This window comes from Rousettus aegyptiacus, unplaced genomic scaffold, assembly GCF_014176215.1.
Source record: "Rousettus aegyptiacus isolate mRouAeg1 unplaced genomic scaffold, mRouAeg1.p scaffold_m13_p_9, whole genome shotgun sequence".
Taxonomy (NCBI): Eukaryota; Metazoa; Chordata; class Mammalia; order Chiroptera; family Pteropodidae; genus Rousettus; species Rousettus aegyptiacus.
The window spans coordinates 85,451,025-85,470,569 of NW_023416312.1; the positions used below are offsets into that span (position 1 = coordinate 85,451,025).

Below are 19,545 nucleotides of genomic sequence, written 5' to 3' on the forward strand. Positions count from 1 at the left end.
ATGCTTGCTAAAGGTACTCAGACAATATAAAATGGGAAGCCAAATCCAGCATTTGGAAGTAAACCATGCACTGCTACCTCAGTTACTTGCAACATCAGAGATATGGACACCTTTTGCTTCCCTGACCTTCTAACAAACTGCAAGAAGATCCAAACCTATGATTTTAGAACTCTCTTTGGCAAACCTCTGGGAGCCTTTGGCACTATCTCCCCATTGATATCTTAGATAAAGGAAAAAAAAACTGAGCACAGGATCTTCCTCATAGCAGGATGCTTTCCTTCCATATTCTAGGAGTTGCACCCTCAATAGGCCACAGTGAATTTCCTTCCTCTTAACTTCTTCATCCTTCACCCCCCAAACAGGGAGACAGTTCCATCCATACAGATGTCAGGAAGGTATGATATAAACTCTCAAGGTTCAATTTCTGTGAAGGGAACAGCTGTATGAAAAGGAAATTCAGCTGTCAGCCAGGCCAGCCCCATTTATGACTGCTTCTCGCGCACTAACATTGTCTGGGTTCAAAGAAGACATCATCTAAATTACTAAAACGGCCTAGGCACTGTTTTAAAATAATGCTTGGAGTGATTTGATATCTTTTCTCCCAAAAAGACCTTTGTCACAGTGCTACATTCAAGAAGGCTTATTTCACTTTATTTTTAATTTTTTAGGTGAGGCAACCCTTGGTTGACCTCACAGATTGCAAGGACTTTGTCAGCTTACAATCCCTTATTTTTTTTTATTTTTATGCCTACAGCACCTAGACATCCCAGGTGGTCTCCCATCCAAGTACTAACCAGGCCTGACCCTGCTTAGCTTTGGAGATCAGATAGGATCAGCCTTGTTCAGGGTAGCATGGCCATGGACAAGAAGGCTTATTTTAAAGGAGCATTTTTTAAATAGCTCATTGCTGTTAATTTGGCAATGTGCCCAGAAAAAGCTGATATTGAGATTGAGCATTTTAAATAACAATCTCTAAAATTTAAGTTATAGTCGCTTCCTCTAATGAGGACTTCTGAATCTGTTGCTTAGCACTTTCCTTAAATATGCCTGGGGACCCTCTTTATGGGCCTGGGGGCAGCCCCAATTCCAGTGCTAAGGAAGACATAGCACAGTTGCACTGTGTCTCCCTCTACCAACCTCACTGGTATAAATTCTAGCTTGCGGTGTCAACATCACTGAAAATTTTGCCTGTTTAAATAAAGATTAAGGGAATCCCTCAAAATGTTATTGTTCCAGTTTGAGACATGTGCCACAAAAAGTTGAATTAAAATGCAAGTTTGTCATTTTCCAAAAATCTGCCTGTGGAAGTCACTAAGGTTAACATCTATGGCCCTGGATAACTGAAACCAAACTAGACAAATTAATTGTTTTCTCTTCTTCCTTAGGCTCTAAATTCTTTGGACAGGAAAGGGGGGAAGAAAATATTGGTGCCATGTGGTCTTGGGGCACCGTCAATGATTCATGGGAATATTAATGTAAATGATGTTCAAATCGCCCCTGTAATAGACTCATAATTAGCCTGTCCTTTTCCTATGTTATATCTTTAACCTTTCAGAACTGTTTGGATTTGAGATTTTTACTACAGAACAAGTTTCCAAATATATCCTGATGAATTATAACATGCCTCTCTTTCCTGTGTCCCTTTCCTCCTCTTCTCTTGAATTTTCAGTCTTCTTTTCATGTACCTCTCAAAGAATGCTGGGTGGAGGTTGGCAAATATGGCAGTAAAAAGAAAAAAAAAGTTTATCTGCCATTTCTCAATGCTTATTAGAGTCAAAGTACAATGGTATACAGTATTTTTTTTTTTTTAGCCAAGGGGTTATGGAGTCAGCTCACACACTGGCTTGCTAACTTGTTTCCACAAAATGAGATGTCAGATAAGAATGTTAATTTATCTGAGCGGACATGTCGGTATTGACCATGAAGAAAGGTACTGGTGTATTCTGCCAGCACATGCCAATGCCAAGAAAGGTCTGCTGCTCAGAGCAATCTGGTAAACAGAGTTACCATGGCCGGTCTCAACCTAGCTGGAATTGTGTCTCTTTCTCCAGCTCATTCTGGCTGATGTTATCATCGTATTCCATCCCCCATAAATGCTATGTGCCCTTTAAAAAATTAAAATGAAGTTTATTTTGTTTTAAGAACACTGTGACATCCCTGGAGCCAGTACTGATATTGACGATTTGGGTTGAGTATCATTGGTTGACATGTCAGCAGACTGATTCTATAATGATTAAATAAGAATAACAACAATCACGACAACAGTAACTACATCTGATATCTGCATAGCACATCCATTAGGATATTATAGTAACATATTACAACAACAGCTAACACTTATTGAGGGGTTACTATTTGCCAGGTACTGTGATAAATATATAAATCGTCTCCTTTTATTCTCACAAAAGCCCTATGTGATGTGTACCATTATTAAAATTCTCATATTATAAACAGAGCCTAGGGCTTTTGAAAGATATAGCCACATGCCCAAGGTCATAAATCTGGGGAGTGGTAAGCATGGGATATGAATCAGTCTATTTATGGAACCTTGCTCATAACCATGTTACTATCTTGCCTCTGTGCCTAGTCCAGAGTCACACAAGGCAGTCTCTCTCCCGGGCAAAGGAGGCTGATTAGTGCTACTATTTTAATCTGTGAATTTCTTCTTTTTATTTGCTTTCATGACCAAGAGCACCCAACCCTCAGTCCCTGATTGACACATTCTTTCTTCAACTGTGTTAACACTGTCAATCAGTCTACTGTCTTTTCCCCCCCTAGGAGTCATTAAATTTGTCTGTCTCTGTCTCATTCTTGCTATCTTTTTTTGAAATTTAAAAAATAAAATTCAAAGGAGTAAAATAATAATCATATTTCCACCAGCCAATATCAATAATTAACTTTTGGCAATTTGCTTCCAGTCTTTTTTCTACATTTACGCTTTACAAAATTATACAAATAATATGTGACTACACTGTTCTTTAGTAATTCAGTTTTTCAAAGGGAATTTGCATAGCTCTGTTCTAATTCATAACTTGCTGATTTCCTAGCTTAACTCTTAGAGGGCAAGTTTATTTTCAATATTTTCAGGTTCTTGGGAAGGCTTCTCCAAGTTGCTTCCACGCACTAACCAGACATTACCAGATATAGTGAGATTGATATAAACAAACAGGCACAAGTAAGGTTGACCATCTTATTAACACTAGAGCTCAAGATTGTGCACTTTGTTTAACCTGCCTAACTCTCTTAATTGTCGAAAAAAATCTATCTCAGCATAAAAAATATAGTAAAAATTGGTATTGTACAGGGGTCAATGACTATACAATCTTTCCCTAACAAAGCAAAAAGATTTGTATATTGACAAGGAAATTACAGGTTTGGACATAAACAGTTAACTACATAATGACTTTGGCAAAATTGAGAGCATTGCTTTGAAAAAGACATACCCTAAAAACAGAAAAGCAAGCTATTAAGAAGGCACATTTCCGAACATCATAGATATAACTCATGATATCTGATAACCATGACATTTAGTATATATTTATTTCCAAACAAAGAATTAAAAGAGGTGTTAGTTTATTATAGGTTTAAAGAAAGATGCATGCCCAGAACTATTTTTAAAGGTTAGTCTGCAGAAAGCATAAGACCACAAAATTAATGGAAAGTAGAAAGCCTCTCAGAAGGAAAAAAAAATGTGGTGTGCATGGCAAATATCAACAAGTGAGCACAGTAAACAATGGTCAAAGACAGCTTTTCTATGAAATCAAAGAAGCCTTTTTCAGTCTGTGATACATTTAATTTCTAGAGTTATAATTATGGAGTTATTTTTATAGTTTATCTACACCAACTACACATTTATAATAATATATATAGCATAAAACTGAGGCAATATTATTAACTAAATTCATTGGTATTTCTGATTAAAACAGCCTCAATCTCATCACACAGTTTATAGAATATCAACCAAATAACTGGCTCCCCCTTCTGTCTATCACAGGGATGACGTAAAATGTTCCTCATGCCTCAGCCCTTCACAGAACCTTTCCCAGGTATCATTTGGCCCACCTCTACACATAAATCCACAAAGTGCCCTACTACAAGCATTTAAGATAATCAAGTGATGCCCACATTCTTCTGGGTTTTCAACTGGAGTAGCAAAATGTACCTATATAGGCCATTGCACTGGGCTTATATAAGTGATCAGGGAGGACATCAAAAAAAAAACTTTCTTTAGCTGGACCCAAATGTAATGAGAGTTGAGAAACACTTGTATGGCAGATGCCTACAAAACTACAGGGCCTTACAGCCTAGATGTCTGTGTTGTGTGTATAGTGTTAGGATTAAGAAATTTTTATTGTCTTCTCTACTTCTCAACTCATTAGCATTTTTGTTCACCTAGAAAGAGTGAACATTTAAACAAACTTCCAATCTATTGAGAAAGAATCAACAGCCCACTTACCCTGCTCTCTCTCTCCTTGGCACTCCCCCCATATATTGTACCTCCCATACTAAATTGTACACACTAAAGTGTAATGACTGCCTATACTTACAAATCCACCTTCCCAGCACAAGTGCTCTGAGGGCAAGCACTTTATGTCTCATTCATCTTAACTCTAGCATGGATATAGGTTCTGAGTATATAGGAGGCTCGCAATGTATGTTTGCATTGAATGAATAAATAAATGAGAGATCAACAGATGATGAGTAGACGTCATGAACAGTTTGCACTGTGACACAATGAATGTTGAAATATGAAAAAAAATTAGTCAATCTATCAATTGGTTTATCTACATGACACCAAACTAGCAATCTGCTTGTTTTTTCTTTCTCCAAACACCAAGACATTTCAGGTTACACCACTCAATGAGAACTGAAGGACATAAAACACCTTAGACTACAGCACAAGACTTATAAAATTCACACATATTCTGCCTTTGGTTTTATCCCTTAGGAAACGGTCTGAAATTGTGCTTGGTATGTTCAAAAGTCTTTCTTATCAAAGGAAACCACAAACACTTTATTAACATCATCTCATTAATCTTCAAAAGATAGCTGTAAGGCAATAGCAAATGTTACTGATGAGGAAACAAGTACAAAGGAGGCTAAGTGACTTGCTTAAATTATTAAGTTAATTACTGACTCAGTTGACATTTGACACTGTTGTTATCCTCCTTCCTAAATTGCTTTTCCTTAATTTCCACAACACTATTCTCACTCTTTGCCTTTTCTTATGAATTTAAGCTTCTTTACCAAAGAATGATTCTAACATTAAATCCATTCACTTGCATCACTGCATATTGTCTTCATCAATGTATCTATATGTGCATAGCCATGTTTACATACTTTTTGATGTTCTTTTTGATGTACAGAGGCAACTGTAGCACAGTAGTTAAGAGCATGACCCCTGGAGCTACAATACAACCTTCCAAATCTTGGCTCTGCTACTAGCTAGATGTGTGACTTTGGGCCAATTATTTAAACTTCTGGTAACTTGGATTTTCTACCTATAAAATTTGAAAAATAATAGTACCTATCCTCAGAAGGTTATTGTGAGGATTACATGATAAAATATATATGAAATGCTTAGAACAGTGCCTGGCATATAATAAATACTCAATATTAAATGTTACTAATAACATTATTTCATATACACATTTCTATGTAGTTATGGCATATTCTGTTGTGTTACTATATCACGGTTTAGCTAATTTCATCTTGTGTTATTTTAAGAGAGTTCATAGGAGTTTGGAAAATGACAGAAAATCAAAAACAGGAGGTATAGCATATCCATCTTTTTTGTTATTCCATGGTGTTTCTTCAAACTCCTTCACTAGTTGAACTCCTTCCTCTCCTACCACACCCTAGCCCCTTTCCCCACGAGCCATTGCTACAACCCATCCCAGGCACTCCACACCTCATAATTTTTAATGGGGTCCATACAGGATGCATAGTGAACTAATAAAGTCCCCCTAAAGTGAAATAATATAGTGCTAGATCACAACACACCTAGCAATGTCTTGTACCTGATGCTTGTCTATAAATGCCATAAGGATAGATGAAATGACATGGTTATAGGGACCATATAAATGAGGATGCTGGAAGCAGGCTGGGGCCAGGCTGGAAAGGAATCTATATGGCACGCTAGAGAGTTTAGGCTTGATCATGTAAGCTATGGAGAGCCACTAAATTTCTGAGTTAAAAAAAGTGGAAAAAAAGGAAAGAGAAAGCTATTTAGAGGCTAGAAAAGCTGCTATAGTGTTCTAAGTATTCAATAGTAAAATTCATTTTGCTTTAACCTAAAGAAATAGTTTTAATTATATTAATCTTTGAAACTGCCTCTGCCACAAAATTTCAGAACATCCCTTTTCTTACTTGTCACTCCACACGGAGGCTTTTAAAAAAGGTATAATACTTGTTTTTGTTTCAATAACAGATCCTGTTTTTCTATAGGGCTCAGCAATATCTTATTTCAAATGACTTTCTGTCTTATAACATTTAAGAACAACAATTAGTGTCTAAGATTTACCCTGTCTCAAAGACAAGTAGTTGCTGGTGGCCTGGGATGCCTCGACCTGAGACTTATAATTAACAACTAGCTTTTGTGACACTGAAACTATAGTCTCAGTGACAGCCACCCTCAAAAATGTGGTTCCTAGCCTGAGAATGAAGCAGGGTCTATTGCTAGTGGTCTAGAAAGAGATCAATGGGCAACATTATGACCACCATCAAACCCTTTGCGGTCTATTTGGCCTGTTGTTACCCCAAAGGAAAAGAGAACAATGAACCTGAGTACCTCAATAAAACTTCCAAAAAGGAGACTGCAAAGGATTTCTGTTTTAGTATCATCATAGTATAGTCATAGTGAATAACAATTCATCAGAGACCTTTCTCCATAATGGCCTGTTTCAAATACTTACTTTATTTTTCTCATATCTCAGACTTTGTGAAATTACAATGTCTCACTGACTTACTGAAAATTATTGCAGAAACCATGTCCTTGGTATAAAAGATATTATATTTCCTCCTCCGATTACAGCCTTATATTGTCTCTTTTAAATTCTGTATTTTTTTATTATTTTTCTCTCTGAATTGATCCTCTGCATCTACAAAGGTAGTTCCATATTTTCGTTCCCAGCTGCCTCACTGATGAAGACTTCTCTGGCAATATAGGATAGAAGGAAATCTCTCTCAGTCTCATTTCCTTCACTTCAAAAGTAAATCCACTGGTTTGCCTCATCCACAAAAATGTAATGGGAATGTTTTCCTGCCCCATTAGTCAATCCTGAAGCAAGAAGTGTGAAAGGCCAGGCCAGATGGTGACTGTTACAGCTGGCTGGCTACACTGCTAGAATCACAGGGTCTAGAGGTAAGCCAGGTGTCACGGCCCAAAATGAAGCAACTGGGGACTCTATGAAACAACTTTAAGGCCAGACTGACAAGAGACTAATAAAGAATTTTATTGGCAAACTGAGAAAATAACTTGCACCACTATCTTCACTAGCTGGCTTCTTTGCAAAGGTGAACTCCAGGTTGTTTGGCAGAAGTGATACATTGGAGTAGACTTCTCTTCTGAAACCATCGGACAAGGCTGATGAAGTAGAAACTAGGTATAAGCATGCCCTGAGAAGCTGGGAAAGAAGCAAGTTGTAAGTGAGGGAACTTAACCAGGCCAGAGTAATGCCACGGTGAAAAGCTACCCTTACCTGTTTAGCCTTTACTCTCATGTACAGTGAGTGTCTGCTTTCTTCTAGGCACTGTCCTAAGGGTGCCAAGAGCCTGAAAGAGAATCAGGCGTGATTTTTGACCTGAAGGTACTTCCTGCCTGGTCCGAAATCCAACCTCTACTATGCCCACAACAGCTTATTTAGGGTTCCTGGGGGCTTTAATTTTCCTGATACTTCCGAGGACAGAAATTCATAACTCCTTTTAGGTCAGAAGCACAGTTGTTTGCAAAGACCTCCATGAATTTTGCAATCCAGTGATTGATCATCAGAGAGCCCATTCTCAAAATTGCAATTGCTCCAAGAAAAGATGCTTTAAATGCTACCGTAGGGATCCTACTTATTGAAGACCCCAGATATTCCCTTCCATCTCCTATGTGGAAGACAGACTATTACCCTAAGCCCCTGGCCCAACACCAAAGCAACCTTGTGGCTAATCACATACTATGCAAGCTCACATTCTCTGCTAGGGGCTGGGAGCTTCACTGTAATTACTAGCACTTATTAAATTTCATCTCTCCATAAAGTATAATAAAAAGGTGGCTATCTATTTGAGGAGCACTTGTTAGAGTAATCAAGCTTGAAACCGTGATAGAAATGCAAATCTGAGGTTATCATTTAGTGAACAGAAGGTAAAGGAGAGCCCAGCAGATCAAGCCAGTTACCTTTGGAAGCACTAAGCACTCCACCTATTTTAACTCACAGAAACAGTCCACCTCTCAGATGTCTCTTCACATTTTCTATTTCTCGTGCCCCCATCTTCTCTCCTTCCCTCTTATTCTTTTCCTTTTCCCCATTTCCTCGGTTCTATCCTCTCCTAACACTTTACTATAAAATGGAAGTCCCAATCAGACTTAGAGCAGTCTCTGTTTAAATGTGACTCCCTGATGGACTATATATGTCTACCCTAACATCAAACACAAATGAATTTTGGGTCACTCTATCAGATTACCTGTGCCTCTGCTTTTCTTCTTCCATTAGCACTGACAACCAAGAAAGGACCATAGAGATCTAGAATGGAAGCCTATCAATATAGACTTTCCATGCTTAGTTTCCATGGTAACAGATAGAGATCTGCCACAAGAATAGGTATTACGTGTATGCAAACAGGATGTCACAGCTTTCATTTCATGTCAAAAGAGAAAGGTTAGCAGAGGCCAGCCATGAGAGTTTGTTAGGCTGGCAGAGTTTGGCAGATGTCAAGAAGTCAGTAGGCGGGCGGGGGATGGTGGAGGCGGGGGACAGAGAGGCCTGTGCAACCGCAGCGGACACCAGGACAAAAAAAGTGTCCAAGGTGCAAGTGTCCTAGAACTCAGTTTGGTCAGGCGAGACCAAGAAGATAGAGGCCAAATAAAGAGCCAAGGATGCTAGGCCTGGAGGTACTGAGACCACAGGAAGCCAAGGTACAACCACCTCTTTCATATGTGACCTTCTGGGCAGCATTTCTAGAAGCTATTAAACAGCTGCTATCATTCACAACAACATAGGCTTCAGTTCAGGAGGTGTTAAGCAATTCTAGCTTTTAGGGGTCCTATAAAATGAGATAGAAAGATGTGTTTTACAGAGCCTAAAAAGATAAGCCAGCAAATCTCAGGTGTTATAGGGCAGATTACCCTGCTTTCAGGTTCTTATTAACACAGTTAAGCAAAGTAGGTAAAAGGATGACTGATGCACTTCATTGCTCTGCTTTTCTTTTCATTTCTCTGTACTAGCCTGCAACTGAGCAAGAGGACTTTCAACACAAAGACACTTCATTATTTTCACCTAGCTTGAAGAAGGCCTCTTTGGACTGAGAGAGAATGCCATCATTCTCCAGCACAGCCTAGAGTGGGACAGATATCTGAAGAGTGCTTCACGGAGGAGATGCTGAACAGCAGGGCTTCTTTGTTTTCCTCCTTCATTCACTCTGATGTATCCTCCAGAGTGAAATGAGTACCAGCGCATAGCCCACAGGCAAGGAGATATTATCAGCACACCATTTCTCTCCCCCATTAGCATGGATAATCAAGCACAGACTTGTAAGCATTTGTATTCTTGGGAAAAAAAATTTCATAAACACCTTCTGAGCTTGTTTTAAGGGGGAAAAAACTGATATTTGTTTCTATGACACTTATCAACATTAGGGATTTTAGGACACATTATACAGTATCGCAAGTCAGAGCAGATTGCATTCATTAATGGAATTGAACTGCCTCTCTAAACATCAGAGCAACTTTTTAGTAACAAGAAACCTTACTTCCTCCACTTAGTTGAGCTGGAAAATTAATGTAGTGTGCTTCTGAAGAAACATATAATGAACATGATGAATTTTCATCATCTTGCTGGAAAATGATTCTTTATGTTCTTATTCCAAATTTACAGCAAGTAAATTTAACATTCCCAAGCTACTGCTCAGCCTTCTTAAGACCTCACTATCAATTTGTGGGTGTTTTAACTAACTCTGGCCTGGAATTAATTAGCACTTCCTTAAAAACGTACATGTAGCAAACTGATACATTTCAGGAAAAATGTATTTATTTGGGGAAGTTACACTTTAACTATTTACATTTCTTCTAAGGTGGGGGGACAGAGAGGGAGGGACTCAAACTGGCTCTTTGACTTTCACAGAAAATTTGTAGTCAGGGAGTTAAAAATATCCAGTGGCAACTAGGAGCCCATGCTGACCAGCTCCTGGGCACAACTGATTTCATTACCCACTGTTCTTTGGTTAAAAGTCATGTGCCACTGAGAACTCCCAAGAACATAGATGTTCTAAGTAGATGCTCCTTTTCCCTTTTTAATAAAAAAAAACATATAATTCACATACAATAAAATTCACCTCTTTAAAGTATACAATTCAGGTATATTCACAAAGATGTGCCACCATCACCAATGTCTGATTCCATCACCCCAAAGGGAACTCTATACACATTAGCAATCACTTCCCATTCTCCTCTTTCCTTTCCATGACAACCACTACTTTACTTTCTGTCTCTAGGAATTTTCCTATTCTAGACAATCCTTTTTTACATAAAAGTTTTATTTTTTATTTTGTTGTTTTTCTTTTTAAGTAACCACTGAGTTTTTCGCTTTAGGAAACAATAAAACAATCGGAAATATTGAGGTGGTCCCATTTAAAATTAAAGTTTTTGAATAAATGAGAACGGAAATGTCCTTGGAAGAAATTTTCCTTAAGGAACTTGACTTGTGGATGTAGACAGCCTCTAACAGCACTGCTTGAGCACAGACTTTCTCAACAGGTATGAATGTCTCTTCCTCTGGTCGAAGAAGTGGAATTTTACTTTGTTGTTTGTCAGAAATAGGGTAGATTTTAACATCTCAACGCCAGTTCCATCCGGCCTGTTTGTGAGAAGCAGTATAGCTAAGTAGACCTCAGAATCAGGTAAACTGGGTTCAAACCATAGATCTACCAATTTTTTATAGGTTATAGACTATGGAGGTATGGGAAACTTATGTAGCTTCTCTGAGCCTCAGTTTCTTGCCTGTAAAAAGGAGATGATAGTACCAACCTCACAAGATTTATTTTGAGGACTAAATGTGACCTGGTGATTGATAGATAGATAGATAGATAGATAGATAGATAGATAGACAGACAGACAGACAGAAAGATAGATAGATGATACATAGACAAACAGAAAAGGAAGGAAGGAAGGGAGGGAAGGAAGAAGGAAGGAAGGAAGGAAGGAGGAAGGAAGGAAGGAAGGAAGGAAGGAAGGAAAAGAAAGAGAGAGAGAGAGAAAGAGAGAGAGAGAGAGAGAAAGAAAGAAAGAAATAAAGAAAGAAAGAAAGAAAGAAAGAAAGAAAGAAAGAAAGAAAGAAAGAAAGAAAGAAAAAAGCTGTTACTAATACCAGGCATTAGTACGATCTCAATAAATGATATCTAAAAATAAATATCTATTTTGTGCCAGGTACTGGTTTTTGCATTAACTGGTTGCTTACTCACTGGTGTTAAGTGCACATCATCGAAAGGAAAGATGGGATTCTGAATACAAGGATTGGCAATGCCTCTAAAATATATTGATGTAATAAGATGACATGACGTCTGATCAAGTATGTGAGACTATCACATCAGTAAACACTATCCCCAGATTAATTTCTTGCAAGGCAAATTGACATTCTCAGGAAATTAAAATTCAACATGTTCTTTCTGCAAACAATACTATAATCCATGAAAATCAATGTTTCACCCTGTCTGTATGGCAGTCAGTTTCTTCAGTAATATAGCAATAGCTATTCGTGCATGTTATAATATAAAATCTATTGATCAATAAGCCCTCTAACATAAAAAATTACAATAAATCCATTGGGACAAAATATCTAGAAAAGATAAATGTTTCTCATCAAAAGGCTACTTTAAACATAATCCTGTCAAAATAAAAAATATACATTTCATAAAGTATGCATGAAAACCCGATAGGATTTTTAAACACAAAAAAGCATCTATCTTCACTAATAAAAAGTTCAAAGTCAAATATTTTCTAACTGCATATATAGTGCATCTGGTAGGTACACAAAAATATGGAAATTACCACACGTCTCTACCTGTAGTGGTTATTTAACTCCTTTCTCTGGTTTGATGGACAATAACTTGACACTTAATACTATTTATAGCAATAGAAAATAGTAAACACAAAGCAGTGATTTCCCAGCAGAATTCAATTTCTATAGGATTTCACATAGTCTTAAAGAACTAGGGCCATTTGAATCCCTAGTCCATGATACTACCTAAGCCTCATAAAATTACAGCCAGGAAGAACAGATTGGAGCCTCTAACATTTACCAATGTCAAAAGAGTGAAGAGTCTGATACAATTGTGTATCATTAACCTGATATTGGAATGTATATTTTTTTTTCTCTCATTCATTAGCAACAGCCATTTAGTTAAGGTTCTGAGGGTCCCATGAAAAAGTCCATGAGTGCATAAAACAATGATTCACTTTTCAGATTTTTCTCCCACTGTGTTATGGAGGTTATTTACTTCTTCTAGCAATCAGGCTTCGGTTCCACCAGATAGGAGGAACACTGAACAAGTGGTGAAGAAATCCTAAGGAATCCAATTAACCATTTCCCTCCAGCACAAAGAAGTTTTAAACAGAGTTGACTAAACATAGTGGTAGGTGCCTAAGGGGCCCAGGCTGCTGCGGAGTGGAAGTGGGCTCAGTCCTCTGTTCAACAACTCCTATCTTATCCTATCCTATCCTATCCTATCCTATCCTATCCTATCCTATCCTATCCTATCCTATCCTATCCTATCCTATCCTACCTATCCTATCCTAAATCAGCTGACCTGGCTTCTGGTCCCACTTCTGTCACTAACTGTATGACCTCAGGAAGTAGCTTCAATCTCCTGAGCCTCTGTGCCCACATCTGTAAAATGTGGAAGTGGAACTAGATGATTCATCTTTCGCACACCTATGAGTCAATTCCAATATCCTTAGCCACCCTCTGTTATCCCTATCATCATCTGGACTTAGAATAAAAAAAAATAGAACAGACTCACTCACAAAGAGATCTTCATTCAATAAGGCAGTAATTTAGGCTTTCATTAACATTTTCCCAAGTACTGTGTTAGCCCCTGGGGATTAAAGATGAATATGTCTCTGCCATCAAAGATTTTTTATGAGGTACACACATAAGACACAGAATTATCTTCAGTGATTCAAGGCAAACATCATTAGCTTCCCAGGTAAATAGATCTAGCAACCAGAAGGAAGGGAAGATAGAAATTTAAGGGAAAATCTCTGTTCCTAGGCTCTAGCCAATACCTAGAAGGTGGGCAGAAGCAAAACTTGAGTTTATGGGACTTTCTGGATCCTTGAAGAGGGCACCAAGAGATCAGCTGTGGGATTAGGTGTTTTCTCAGTATTGCAGATTCTCCAATACTCTGTGACCAATTCTCTCTTCTCAGGTGGAACTCAGCCTCATTGTTTCATCTCTGATACAAAACCCACACTTCATCTACTCGAGTTTTGTCTGTTTTTGCCTTCCTAGCCCTATCTCCACTGGTAGAAAAAAATACAGTGAGGGTCCTATGCTACTTTTGACAGCCATTAGTTAGATATATATTAGGCTAATTACTTTGATGCCGAAACTCAAACCTGTTTTTTTTCTTCCTCCTCATCATAGTACTACTGCCTTACATTTGTACAGTTTCTAAAACACTCTAAAGATGCAGACACTAAGCCTGAGAGAAGAGAAATTACTTGCCCAAGTTTATACAGCCTATAAAAACAAAAATCCTTAGACAATAAAAAGAACATATGCATGACGATAATGAGGGAAGGCCAATTGACCTGGAAGCCACTATGAGGCTTCACAGTGGAGGCTTAACTTTGACAAATTTATTATGATCCAAAATTTGGTCTTCAGCTTTGCCCATCAAAATATTTGATTTTTTCAGTGTCCCAGTGTTCACCTGACTCATGCTAAGAAAGTTCCAAAGAAAATGGCACATGCAACCAGAATGCCTAAGTGTGCATTTGCGATATGAATTATTACTACTAGGGGGATTAGATTCTCACCTTCTCTGGCCACATTCTCCACGGAAAAGCTATATCAAAAGATGAGTTACAAGCATACCTTGGAGATATTGTGGATCTGGGTCCAGATAACTGCAATAAAGTAAGCATCTCAAAAAAGCAAGCAGTAATATTTTTGCACATAGAGGGCCTTGCCTTCAATTTGTAAAAGAAATGCAACACAACATCTGTGAAGTGCAATAAAGCAAAGTGCAAAAAAATTAGGGATGCCTGTATAATCAGAAGGTTGATTAGTGGGCCTGGAATCATTACCAGGTGAGTTAGTTAAATCATGTAAATGTTCAATGACAACAGGTTTTTGCAATCTAACAAAGACTCTCCAAAATGAAGATAAACCTGCCATAGGAGCTGACCCTTAGACACCCATGGCCTTAGACAGAATTGGACAGGCTTTGCAAAGTGGCCTCAGTTACTCTCTCTAGCCTCTATTCTCATTGACATACAACTTTTTAAATGATGCTAATATCTTCCAGTGATACCTCTCTGCTTTGACTTATTGTATCTTGTTTAAAATTTAACTATCAGAGAACAAACTATCAGAGAACAATCTATTCCCAGGGTCTTCGGGGGACACCTGTCACCTCCATGGACAATCAACTGAGACCAGGTTTTCTGATTCTGAATCTGCAATGCTTTCATTGACACTTTGCTGTATCATAGTCAAACAGGGATGGTCCCATATCCTTCTCAGGGTTGTTACAGGAGAAAAATGAGACAAAAGTAAAAATGGTTTTAAAGTGTTGTGCAACTATAAGCTATTATCGTTTTAAAATCAGCACAAAAGGATTGTTTTGCTATCCTTCATCTTTACCAAATGAAGTGGTAAACCAGAACGGAGAATGCTTATTGGAAGAAATTTCAAAACAAAAAACAAACAAAAAAACCCACAAAATATATATATTTTAACCGACTGATATATATATATATATATATATATATATATGTGTGTGTGTGTGTGTGTGTGTGTGTATATATACATATAATATATATATATATAATATATATATATATACTTATATATATCAGTCAGTTAAAAACTTGGGGAGCTCCTGCTTAACTACTTTCTTTAAGCTCCTCAAAGCTATCACTTATTTCCAAAATAGTGCTGATGCAAGATATACAATGAAATGAGGTCAGTCAGTGCAGGTTCCTCCCTAGCCAGGGTTGGGAGAAGGCTAGGGAAATCAGTGCACAATTAGTTGTTAACTGATAAATGAGGAGTCAATTGACTGGATGACATAGAAGTGGAGATCAGCCAAAAAGATATACTGGCTGATTTATGAGAAAGAAAAACAGAGAGAGGAAGAAGAGGAGAGAGAATGAGAATGAATCTGAAAACCCTAAGAAAGAAGTACATGCAGCAAAGAGGTCCTAGTTATGAGCAAGCACCAGAGGCAAAGAAAGAATTTCTTCCCCTTCTACCAACCACTTGGAACATTTCTATCCTTGGAAAGAAGAGGCAATTATTTCCTCGGGAGATTGATTACACTCACACAGGCCATCCTAAAAGTTGACCTCAGATTATAGTCATCATATTTCACTTCAAACTCTCATTTTTTGATTATAACATGTGTCATTCTCTGAGTTGGGGGGTGGATAGAAAAGGATATGTTATTGTAGGAGATAAAATATAGTTATCTTTCAAAAGGACGTATTTTCTGCTAGAGGTTTCTTTATTCTAAAAATTCTCATTAAAAAAATAATTCCTTTAGTAGTAGATAAAACAGAGGTAAATAAAGACTAAGCCAGTCACCTATTACACCCCTATTACACACCTACCGGTGTGTTCAAGGACATGTTCATAATTAGGCTGTCAGATATGACACCATATCTACATCTACATATGATAATAGATTTTATAGAGATAAAAATCAGGCCTTAAAGGTCAACTAGAGAAATCCTCCCATTTAATTTTTGACCCACTGTGTAAAAGGAAATGAGTACAGTATACTATTTCTTCTGAAATATCCTAGGCCAAAACACACAGTATAGACAGCCCCATGAAAGGTGTGGGAGCTGGGAAGTAAAAGAAGTGAGGGCCAAGGGTATAACAGAAAGTGCACATGGGGCAGACTGTCAACAAAAGCAACATCTCCTCCATCCATCCTACGTGACTGGACTGAGGGTTCACGTTCATTAGTTCTTTGACCCTATCTCTGAATCTGATGACCTTTGGGCATCGCCCCCACCACTTTGAAGGGACTTGGGTCCCTTCAAAGCAAGCCAAGACAGTCCCTCCCTCCCAACATGGAATCCAGGAGAATACAATAGCCATTCTGCTTGAGCTAGGGTTTGAGGGAGAAATGGCAAGTGACCCGCCATTGCAGCTACCCTGGAATCTCGTCCTCTAAGGGTGCAGGCCACCCAGTACTCAACTGGCTAGTCCCAGACTCCACAGGATTACAATGTCATATTCGAGCAGTAAGAGCCAATCATGCAGGTGACTGCTGACTTTTCTATGCAAAAGATACCCATCGGAACAAACATTTAGACATTTAGCCTCTTTGCAGGGAGTTCACCTTAAGTCATGTTTGTGTGTCTCCTCAAAAGCCAAGGTATAGCTGTGTATCTGATACATAGAAGAAGTTCTATAATGATTCTTTTCTGTTCTTTTACCCAGATGCAGCTTAGAGATAAGAACATTGGCTTTGGAATCAGGGAACATGTATTCTATTCCTACCTCTACCATGAAAAAGATATGAATCTTTAGGCGAGTCTCTCCCCTTCTCTGGCTTCAGTTTCCTAAGCAGGTTCTCACTTCATTCAACTCTCCTTTCAAGTACTCTCTCCTTGGAGAAGCTTTCCTCACCACTCTATCTGAAGTATCACCATCCTCCACATTCCTCTTTAACTCTACCCTGTGTTTCCTTCATAGCATTTACATCCAATTTTAAATGGCCTTATTTAGTTCCTTGTTTACTATCTCCTTGCCCTGACAATAGAATTTAAATTCTATTAAGGTAGGGATTTTTCTTTGTCATTGCAACATTTTGAATCCTGCATCCCTAGCTTCAGAGCACAGTGTCTACCACACAATAGGTGCTAATCAATATCTGTTGAATTAAAAATTAAAAGCATAGTACATTCTCAATAAATGTGTGTAGAATGAGATGAAGTTAGTGAAATGGATGAGCTCAAGGTCCTGCCCAGAGTTAAAAGTCTATGGACCATGGCACCCACATGTTCTGAAAACGATCTAGCATTCCAACAGGCACCTCCATATTTGTTCCCAAGCGCCAGAGAGCGAGCTCAAGCATTTTCTGGGTTACCAGACAATTCAGAGCTCTGGCTTTTCAGTACCTCTCTGAGCTGAACACCAGAGGGCAGTATACCCACATTTACCGCTTCTATCCAGTAGAGGGCCAGAGGTAGGGGGAATCCAATTTCTGGATAAATGGCAGTACTCGGGTGTCAAATTGGCATGTCATGAACGGCGCCTAACTGCCCCCTGATGTGAGGAGCTGCAGACTGCAGGACAAAGGGTTCAGTAAAGACTTCATTCAAAATTTGTAACATGGAAATCAAATGTGAACAACAGACCCCAAAACCATCTGTTCTTGCCAAAGCCAGGACGGACTCCATGGCCAGCTGCCAGAAGTGTCCTGGGTTGTTCTATACACACTAGGGGAGGGAGTCACGTTTCCTTGTAACAAAAGACCATTATGTAAAGGGCTGCCAAACACAATCTTCCTTTTGATGTATTCTCTTTAACTAGAATAATGTAATAAAATGATAATGATAATCTTTTAGTTTATGATTATCCTGAGTTAGCACCAAAAAAGAAAGAGAAAGAAAGAAGAAAGAAAGAAAGAAAGAAAGAAAGAAAGAAAGAAAGAAAGAAAGAAAGAAAGAAAGAAAGAAAGAAAGAAAGAAAGAAAGAAAGAAAAAAGTCGACCCTGGCATCAAAGCAAACTGATGTTACAAGTTGATTATTTGCCTCTCCAAGAAATTTATCATTGTGACTTGCTGAAAATGAATTTTAATTAAATTCCCCATTTTAAATGGGGGGATTTTTTTTAAAGAGTACAATTAAATCCAAAAATTGAACTCCCTGATACAATATTAAAGGTGGACGTGAAAAAATACAAAGAAAAACATGTAACAGTTAACATGTATGGGCACATGTGCATAATTTCTACTAAGAAATTAGGGGCTTAATTAGAACCCAAAAACATTCAATAGGTGAATTTCTACTCTGATGACATATTTTATTGCTTTTGAATTCTTAGTTACTATGATGTGGATATTTAACTTTAACCTACCTTCTTGTAAAATAAAAGGTTTAATGCTTTTAATAAGTATACCCCAAATCTTATATCTAAACAGATTTTCCTCATATTTTTCCCTAAGTTACCAGAGATGCCAAATAGCCCAATTCTGCACCCTGGGTGACATCCTTTAATGGACTCCAATCTTACATACAACCCTTGGGCTGCAACTGCAATCTGCTCCCAATACTAACAGCCCATATATTTGTGTGTAAAACCAACAATCTCTAGCTTCAGAACCAGGTCCCTGCCTTGGATCTCAGAAAGGCTTTTGTATGGTATTTCTTCTATAAACCTGCATAGCCTCCCTGTAAGCTTTTGATGAATTAAAGTGTTTATTTGGAACTAGATAAGCTTAGCAGGCTTGTCCCTGCAAGTTCCTGTTAATAAAGTTGAGAGTGTTTCAACCCTCAGGAGGTGAAAAGAAAGAGCTGGTCCATCCTGTGCTGTCGGAGGTGATCATTTTCAGTTAGCCCCCTACTAGCGGCAGCAAATGTATCCCTTTTAACATCATTTAAACCAAGCTAATACAGGAGACTTCTCCATCTGCACACAAGACAGCAGAACAAAAAAAAAAAAAAAACAGCTCTAAACTTATCTAAATAACTCCACTGAAAATTTTTTTAAAAGCCTCTAAACCAGGAGCCTCCAACCCTGGGTCCATGGACTGGTACCGGTCCATGGCCTGTTAGGAACAGGGCCATGTAGCAGGAGGTGAGCAGTGGCAAGGGAGCAAAGCTTCATCTGTATTTGCAGCTGCTCCCCAGCGCCAGCATCACTGCCTCAGCTCCACCTCAGATCATCAGGCATTAGATTCTCATAGGAGCACTGGTGTCTGGTGCCAAAAAGGTTGGGGACCTCTGTTCTAAACCACTTCCTTTTCTTTCAAACAAGACATACAGAAAGTTGGTTCCATTTAGTATTTTTATGCCAACCACTCTAGATTCACTTCACCTGGACAGGGTGTGGACACAAGTAAGCAATGCTTGGTCTGCTCCATTTTTAATTTTTTATCATTTC

At 38.3% G+C, this 19,545-nt stretch overlaps 1 protein-coding gene and 1 pseudogene across 1 annotated transcript in view; both read right to left on the reverse strand.

Moving 5' to 3' along the window:
• The window catches only part of GPC3 (glypican 3), a 409,732-nt gene that overhangs the window by 206,987 nt on the left and 183,200 nt on the right, over nucleotides 1-19,545 (reverse strand). The window lies entirely within an intron of this gene.
• LOC118608598 lies at nucleotides 746-864 on the reverse strand (annotated as a pseudogene).